This window comes from Tupaia chinensis, unplaced genomic scaffold (genome assembly GCF_000334495.1).
Source record: "Tupaia chinensis unplaced genomic scaffold, TupChi_1.0 Scaffold000678_1, whole genome shotgun sequence".
Classification (NCBI taxonomy): Eukaryota; Metazoa; Chordata; class Mammalia; order Scandentia; family Tupaiidae; genus Tupaia; species Tupaia belangeri.
The window spans coordinates 218,483-227,428 of NW_006160202.1; the positions used below are offsets into that span (position 1 = coordinate 218,483).

At 39.6% G+C, this 8,946-nt stretch overlaps 1 pseudogene; it reads left to right on the forward strand.

Annotated features, from left to right (window-relative positions):
• The first annotated feature begins 7,422 nt into the window (after positions 1-7,422).
• Positions 7,423-8,585, forward strand: LOC102474037 (cyclin-J pseudogene; annotated as a pseudogene).
• The last annotated feature ends 361 nt before the right edge of the window (positions 8,586-8,946 follow it).

An 8,946-nucleotide genomic window follows, 5' to 3' on the forward strand; every position in this document is an offset into this window, starting at 1 on the left:
TCCTCATTTTTCCCAGTATTCCCCAGCCTCTGGTAACCACCTTACTACTCTCTGTTTATATGAGATCACCTTACATTTAGATACCACCTAAAAGTGAGATCATATGGCATTTATCTTCCTGTGCCTAGCTTATTTCACTTAGCATGAGAAAGATCCTGGGTTCAAGCCCCTGGATTTCCCTGAGTACACTGGCTATGCACATGTTCCTATTAACCAAGCCAGTGGAGACTGGGGATGGATCACACATGAGAGCCCTGTTGGAATACCTCTCTCTCTCTCTCTCTCTCTCTCTCTCTCTCTCTCTCTCTCTCTCTCTCTCTCATAAAATAGTCTTTAAAGACAAGGGAGGTGCAAAGATTTTTCATAAACTGAATAGTCTCTAAGTATCCAGAACTCAGACTGACTTCCCTGAGGGACACTGGTATAGAAAAACAGATCATTTTTACTACTGATTCTCTGTGTCCAAGACTAGGTTATAAATCAAGTGATACAGTTTTTATTATCCCTCCTTTAATTTTTTTGCCAACCTCCACTTATCTTTCCTTTAATTCAAGTTTTATCCAAAGCCTAAGACTACAGGACCTGTCTTGGTTAGGTTCCTACAGTTTTCAAAATATTAAACTGTGTTTAGGAGGGTTGGCGGGTGGTGTAGTAGTGAAGACACTGGATCCCACATGGCCAAATCTGCAGTTTGAGTCTGGGACATGGTGACCTGAAGAACAAGTCAGGCAAGTGTGCATGCATACCTAAAATCCCAAGAGGAGAATAGAAGAGAAGGAATTGCAATGTGGCCATCTGCCTTGGAGGTGTGTTCTCACATTCCTCCCAACCCTTGACTCTCTCTGACAAGCACACTAACTCTCTAGATAAATAAATAAATTAGTAAGTATTTTTTATAAAGAGAATAAAATTCAGCTCATGGTTAGAGACCCAAGGTCCAGTAACCATTTTCCAGTAAGGCTATAAAATGGTGGTGGGCACTCTCTCAAGCAGTGGCTATCCATAAGTTTCTTCTCATTCTGGTCTCCATCTGTAAGGTCTTGAACTGCCTCATCCCCTCTCCTTGTAGACACAAAAGAACTCAATCACAAGAGCTCCGCCCTAGAGATTTTATCTTACCCAATGCATCATTTTGGGAAAGAAACCATGAGGAGGTAAAATTCTCACTTAACATCTTAACAATACAGCCATGGCTCAACACATGAAATTTTGGGAAATACTCACTCACCATTACCCAAGACTAAATTCCAAAATGTGGAAATGTAGGGGAAAAACCATTATCTGGAAGATACCAAGCAGTTAAGGTGGCAATACACCTTAATAAAATTTTGAATTAAGGATGATGTGTGTAATAATATCTTTGGAATAATGTGTACTGTATTCATGCTGGGAGAATTCCTTTTGTATATCTCAAAATATACAGTAATGAAATGTAAGTAAAACAAACAAAATCAATTTAAAATATTTTAAAAGAAAATAATTATGGAAGCTTAAGCAAAAGTCTATAGTCTCAGATGTTCTTATACTAAAAAAGTTATCTAAATGCTTTTAGTTACCAAATATAGTATTTTCCATATGAATAGTAGAACTGTAGGGGCTGGCAGGTAGCAGGGTGGTAAAGATGCAGATCTCTCACATAGCCAACCACAGTTCAAGTCCTGGACCTGGGGGCCTACTTTCTCCCTTTCCCTCTCTCTTTCTCTCTTTGGTTAAATTAAAAATGAATGAATTATTTCAAAATAAATTTAAAAAGAGAATAGTACAATTGTCAAATATTTCTTCAGTAAAATTTAAGAAAAAGGAAAAGAGCACAATCACACAAACTTCTTGAGTAGAACTATCCCTGTAAGAAAGAACAGTTTTATTGAGATATAATTCACATACCAGAAATTCATGTTCTTCCATGTAATGAATGGGAATTTGTGAATATTTCTAATCCAAGACTGGGAAAAACTGTGAGAATTTAGGAAAAGAACAATGGAAAAATATCTTAGACAACAGAAAGAAAAGAAAGCATAGTAAAATGAGTTGTTCAACTGGCATAGAGGAATGAAAGTCAAAGAAATAGAAATTACAAAAAATAAATCCAAGAAGCAAGTTTTACTTCCACAATCTCAATTTTCTGCTTTAAGACTTTGAGTCCACAGTCATGGCAACTTCTTCTGTCTCTATTCATTTGACCTCTTCATAGTTTCCCTCCCAGAATGTCTTTCAGAGCCCTCTTTGTCTTTATTCCTCAGACTGTAGTTGAAGGGGTTCAGCATGGGGGTGACCACAGTGTACATCACTGATGCTGTTACATTTGAGTGTGAGTTCTGGGTAGCAGCAGAACTAAGGTACGCACCCATGCTTGTACAATAAAATAAAGGTGAGAGGCACAGGTGGAAAATGCTTTGTACTTCCCCTGAGCTGATGAAATTGCACGAATGAAGGAAACAATCTTAGAGTAAGAATAAAGGATTCCAGCAAGGGGAAAACTGGCCAGAAATACTGCCGCAAGATAGATCATCATGTCATTAAGAAAGGTGTCAGAACAGAAAAGGTGGGCCACTTGATTAAGTTCACAAAGGAAGTGGGGGACTTCCAAATGTGTACAGAAGGACAGCCATAGCACCATCACACTTCGTAACAAAGAATGCAGGGCACTGATAATGCCAGAGACCAGAATCAACTGTCCACACAGCAGGGAGTTCATGATGACCGTGTAGTGCAGGGGGTGACAGATGGCCATGAACCGGTCATTGGCCATCACCATCAGGAGAAAGTCATCCAACCCTGCAAAAAACAATAAGAAGTACATCTTGGTGATGCAACCTGCATAAGTAATAACTTTGCTCTGTGTCTGGATGTTCACTAACATCTTCGGGATGCTTGTGGAGGTGAAACAGATGTCTACGAAGGAGAGAATGGAGAGGAAGAAGTACATGAGTGTGTGCAAGTGGGAGTCTGAGGTGGTAAGAAGAATGATGAGCAGGTTTCCAAATACAGTGATGAGATACATGGAAAGGAAAATCCTATACATGAGGGGCTGCATTTCTGGTTGTTCTGAAAATCCCTAAAGAAGTAATTTTAAAATTCGTGTTTCAATTCCTTTTACCATGAGGTGGAGATGACTACAACAGAGAGAAAAATAACAAGACTAATTTTCATAGAGGTGGATATTACATCACTAAAATTCCACAATTTGTATTTTATAATTAGTTAATTATTTTTAAAATATTTTCTGTGTAAATTTGGCTCTGTTTTTTTTAGGATTCCCTGTTCTATTTCATTATTTACTTCTATCCATCGTCAGCCTCTTTCCCATAGTTCATTATTTTCCAGTTTTAATAAGAATTTTATTCATGCATTTGAGGAATATATATTTAATGTCATCCATGTTCCAGACACTGTCTAAGAAATCAGTAGAGGGTGCTAAAAAAAAACAAAAAAAATCGGTACAATCTCATGATGGAGAAATATATATATGTGTGTGTGTGTGTGTGTGTATATATATATATATATATATATATATATATATGTAAAGAAATATTTGTGATATGTGAGATGATGACAACCATTCTTCTTCTTCTTTTTTTTTCTTTTTTTTTGGAGAGATTTTTGCTATAGGGCATGTGCGTTCACCAGAAAGATAGAGACAGAGAGACAGAAAGTGAGAAACCACCCTCGAGGGGGGATGGCCCCACCACAATCCCTTGTCCTTCAGTCTCCTCTCAGGATCTTGGGGCACATATGCACATGTGCCTGGCATGACTTTAAGCCACCAGGTCCGGGACTCGAACTACGGTTGGCTACCTGGGAGTTCAGCAACATAGCTATTATGCTAACTGCTGATCCCATGACAACCATTCTAACAAAAACAAAACATGTTAATCTGCTGGATCCCACATGGCCAACTCTGTGTCAAATCTCAAACCCAGCAGGTTGAAAAACAAGCTGGGTATGTGCGTGCATGTGGACAATGAAAAGAAGGGAGTGCTGCATGGACGTCCCCTCTGGGGATGATTTCTCACTTTATCTCTGTCTGTCTCTCTGTTTCTCTCCAGTCAGGGGCAAAAATATAAAATCAAAATAAAAAAGGTGACAAAAAAGCAAATAGCAAATAGGAGGTACTATTAGGTGATCAGGAAAGTTGTGATATATTTTTCTGCTTTTCTATGCAAAAATGTGCCATGACTTTCCACACAACCCAATATTTTTATAAGTATAATTTTTTCTACTGGCAAAAGAAGTATAGGGTGCCATTTATATAGGGGTTCTTGGAAAATCAGTAGACATTTGAAGAGAGATCTCTTTCATAGACTGGCTGGCTTCACTTTGCAATAAATCTCCCATATTTGTATATTTGTCCGCTTTCTGTCAAACCTAGGATCTCATGTTTTTTTTTTTTTTTTTTTTGACTGAGTGAGTAGGATTGGGAAATTAATTTTGTGTGCTGTAATGATATAAAGTAAATGGATGTAAAAATAATAAAAATAAATCAAATAAGTGAAGAGAGATCTCAAATAAAAGAGACTGGCTCCACAAGGTTATCTAGAGAAATTTCAAACCACTGGGCTCAGGACTGAAACTGCAGAGCTGGCCATGTAAGATCCAGCTGCGTTAAGCACCATGCTATGTGGCAAGCCCATATCCCAAATTTTAAAATAATTTTTTTTTAATGAACATAAAGAAGGAAGAATATTTAACATACTCAGGAAGTCCTTGAGAGAGTGTGATAAGGAGAAAGCTTCCTTCTTTTTGGAGGCTGTCTAACTCTGGTTTTATTCCTTGATGTGTAGACTAATAATAGAGTAGCACAAACAATTTATCTGAAAGAGAAAAGAGAGATAACTCTACAGAGATGCGTTTAGATTGAACACCTCAGTAAAAACAATGAGTAAAGGAAAAACTCAAAATTCACAAAAGGGAAATTTTACAAAATCCAATGAAAGTAGGCAATTTTAAAAGATGAAGTAATAAAAGATTTCAATAAATAATATTAAATGCAGGACTATAAAATCAGAAAGCCAGGTTTTGAATCTTAGACTCACCATGTATTAGTGGTTGATGAGTCAACTGTACTATTTTTTAACATATTTTTGCCATAGGGCATGCACACTTGCCAGAGAAAGATAGAGAGAGGCAGAGAGAAAGTAAGAAATAACTCCCCAGTAGGAATGGTGCAGAGAGAAAGTAAAAAATAACTCCCCAGTAGGAATGGCCATGTCACAATTCCTTCTCTTTCAATCTCCTCTTGGTATTTTTTGACACACATAGGCATGCGCCTGGTGTGAATTTCAAGTAGCCAGGTCCAGGACTCAAACTACGATCAACCATCTGTTGGCCCTAAACTATTCTAAATGCACACGTATTCACCTTTACAGTAGGGATAATGATATCCATCCTTTTAAGCAGGTCAACAGATACAATCCCAATATACATGTATATAAACTTTAGCGTAGTTCTTTTCTGTTACTAATGAGTGGTTATCCCTGGCGAGGAGATGAGGCTATTTTACTTCATCCTCATTACTTCCCACCTCACAGTGTCCAGTCCCATAGCTTTAGTGCAGTTCCCAGTCTTCAACTATTCCAAGCTGGAGAATACTCACACTACACCATTTTTTTTAAAGGAATGTGTAGTGACTAAATGAGGGTAATTAGTATATTTGTCATTTCCAGCTGGCAGCTCTTCAGCCCGATATTCACATTGACCCTGAGCTCTTTCTATATTACAGAGATAAGCACCCAAACTTCCTGCTTAATCCATGACTCTGAATGAATGGGATAATGAGGTAAACTTCTATAGCTTCAAACACCAGGCTATCACTGTTCCAGCCCTCCTTAATAGTAATAACAAATTCAACAATTTACTGTTCATCTAAATTAAATTAAAAAGAGGAACCTTTTCCTCCATGTCACATACTGTAAAGATATGTGCTTTAACCACCAGTTGCTTTAACCACCATGCCACCACTTGACTTCATGTATTCTTTTTTTATTGCACATGATATTCTTGCACTAAAAAATCACATTGCATGCCACAGATATGTACAACTATTATATGTTAATTTTATTTAAAAAAGTTAATGCTCTGTAACAAATTATTCAGCTCTACCTTTACTGTGCCCTTCCCAACCTACACAGATCTCTCAAATTTGATTTTTGCCTTCACAAAAAGCCAGAGCTTTAATGCTTGCCTTTACTTATCTGTATTTACTTCTCTCTGCTTGAAATTTTTCCCAGTAGTCTATTTGAAATATTTTATACCGTATCCCTTCATTTACACTTTTAAGATTCTATGGTTAGCTCGCTAATGGGCATTTTTTGTTTTGTTTTGTTTTTAGAGAGAGAGATTTTTCCTATGGAGCGCATGCACTTGCGATACAGACAGAGAGACAGAAAGCTAGAAATCAGCCCCAGGGTGGATGGCCATAGTGGAATCCCTTCTCTTCCATTCTCCTCTTGGGATCTTGGGCATGCACACACACATACCCAATGTGAGTTTTAAAGTTGCTGGGTCTGGGTCTCTCTCTTTCTCTCTCTGTCTCTCTCTCTGGTAAAAAATTGAAGAATTAGGAGAAGAAGAAAAGAAGACATTTTTAAAAATTAAAAATAAATACATCTAAAATAGTAAAAACAGTATCAATAAAAAGATCAGTCACTGCCTAGGAGGGAGAAGCAGCAGAAATGAAGAGCCCAAGAGAGGAGGCAAGTTGTAGAGAGAACAGGCAGCCAGCCTGGGGCAGGCATGACCTCAGACCAAGGCCACACACTGAAAAGATGCTTTTTTGATGTACTTCACTCATCGTTATATCCTCACATCAGCCCAGCTCCCTGCCCCAGTTGTGTTTTTATACCTATTCCATGTGGTCCATATGGACCATGTTTATTTTTATATGATACAATAGCAGATGAGACAAGCTATTTTCTCACTTTTCTTTGCAGCATCTTTTTATTTTTTAAGAAATTATGTATTTAATTTTATTATTATTATTGTTATTTTAATTTGTTATAGAGCATGTGTGCTGACCAGAGAGATAGAGAGAAAGCAAGCCACCAGGTCCAGGACTCAAACCACAGTCAGCGGACTGAAACCACACTCCCCATGAGGGGAGTCCAACTCCATAACCACCACACCAAGCACTGGTCCTTTTATTTATTTTTTGGCTTTGCGTTTTGATTTCCAAGGGCAAAGGAAGCATTTAAAATTATCTAAAGTTAAAAAGCAGTGGTGAGGGGCTCTGGCTTTGTATGCCAAGTTGCCTGTGGGTCATTTAACAATGGGCTGCGGGAGCGCCCTGGTGCTGGGCTGGAGCTCAGGCTGGTGCTTCCTGGCATGAGCTGCTCTGGCAGCCCCCTCATGCCCATGGTGCTGGGGCTGTGAGATCGCGGTTCCAACTGGACTTGCTGCATCTGGCCAGGTGCACTGCCAGGGTTCATGGAGCTGGAGGGGCAGTGGTGGTGGGGACAAGTGGCCGCTGATATCCACCAAGCACTTCCATACAAGGAGCTGAAGTTGCCTTCCTACAAAGGCCAGTCCCCTCAGCTAAGTCTCCGAAGGTATTTTGCCGACTTCATTGCCATCGTGAGCAATTGCTTCATGCTCTGCCCCTCTGCCCGACACCTGGCTGTCTATCTGCTGGACCTGTTTATGGATCGCTATGACATTTCTATCCAGCAGCTGCAGCTAGTTGCACTTTCCTGTCTGCTTCTAGCAAGTCAATTTGAAGAAAAAGAAGATAGTGTGCCTAAGCTGGAGCAGCTCAACAGCCTGGGCTGCATGACTAATATGATTCTAGTATTAACCAAACAGAATTTGCTGCATATGGAACTATTACTGTTAGAAACCTTTCAGTGGAACCTCTGCCTTCCAACAGCTGCCCATTTCATCGAGTATTATCTCTCGGAAGCAGTATGTAAAACCGATCTTCATGATGGCTGGCCAATGATTTGCTGGGAAAAAACTAAGCTCTACATGACCAAATATGCAGATTACTTCCTGGAAGTATCCTACAAGTAGCTGCTGTATGTGTGGCTTCTTCAAGGATTATTCTTCGGCTTTCTCCAACGTGGCCTGCAAGACTATATCATCTTACTGCTTACTCCTGGGATTTCTTAGTGCAGTGTATCGAACGGCTGTTGATTGCTTATAATAATGACATGAAAGAAGCAAACAAACAGTGAGGACAGGCAGGACTTCAGCCAGCACAACTCAGTGTGTTCCAGGCGGCCTCCCGGCCCTTGAGGCCTGTTCACTTCCAGCAGCCTTAGTATCTCCTCCAGACCCATCAGACTGCACTGCAGTATTGTTAGCCCGTGTCAGAACAGCCAAGCTGCCAGCAGATCGTCTGTAGCACACACACCTCTTCTTACACACTACAGATGTGCCCGGTTGGCTTCCAGACGGGTGTTCAGGGCCTTGGCCACGTGAAGACTGGTGTCAGGATGTCTTTGGCCATAGCAGTCAAAGTTAAGCCCTGCCTGAGTGTTTCTTATAACTGGAGTTAACAGATTAATGAACATTACCCTTGTATTGCTCCATTCTTCGAAAGGCGATTACATACAGAGGTCATGACACACCCAGACTGTTCTGTGACTTGAAGCTTTGGGGCAGCTTTCTTATAAACTCTTCTAAAGGAAAGGGTTCCAAATGACATCAGAACTCTTCAGGTACCAAGAAGGCTGAATATCCCTTTCACTGTACTATGAATACCTGGAAGATCTAAGCAAACACAGTGTGCGTGTCACATCCTGTTTCAACAGATCTCTTTATACAGGTGTTCAAGCCCCAGCTGATGGTCCAAATATATCAGAAATAGTCAATACTAAAGAAAATTTGGACAGATTGCAATTTGCCATTTTGAGATTTGACCTGTGGAAGGCTCTGGGCCTAATGCTGGCTTCTATGTTAAAGACTAAAGTTTATTTGTAGACTTGCCAAACAGTCTTTTATGAAAGAAAG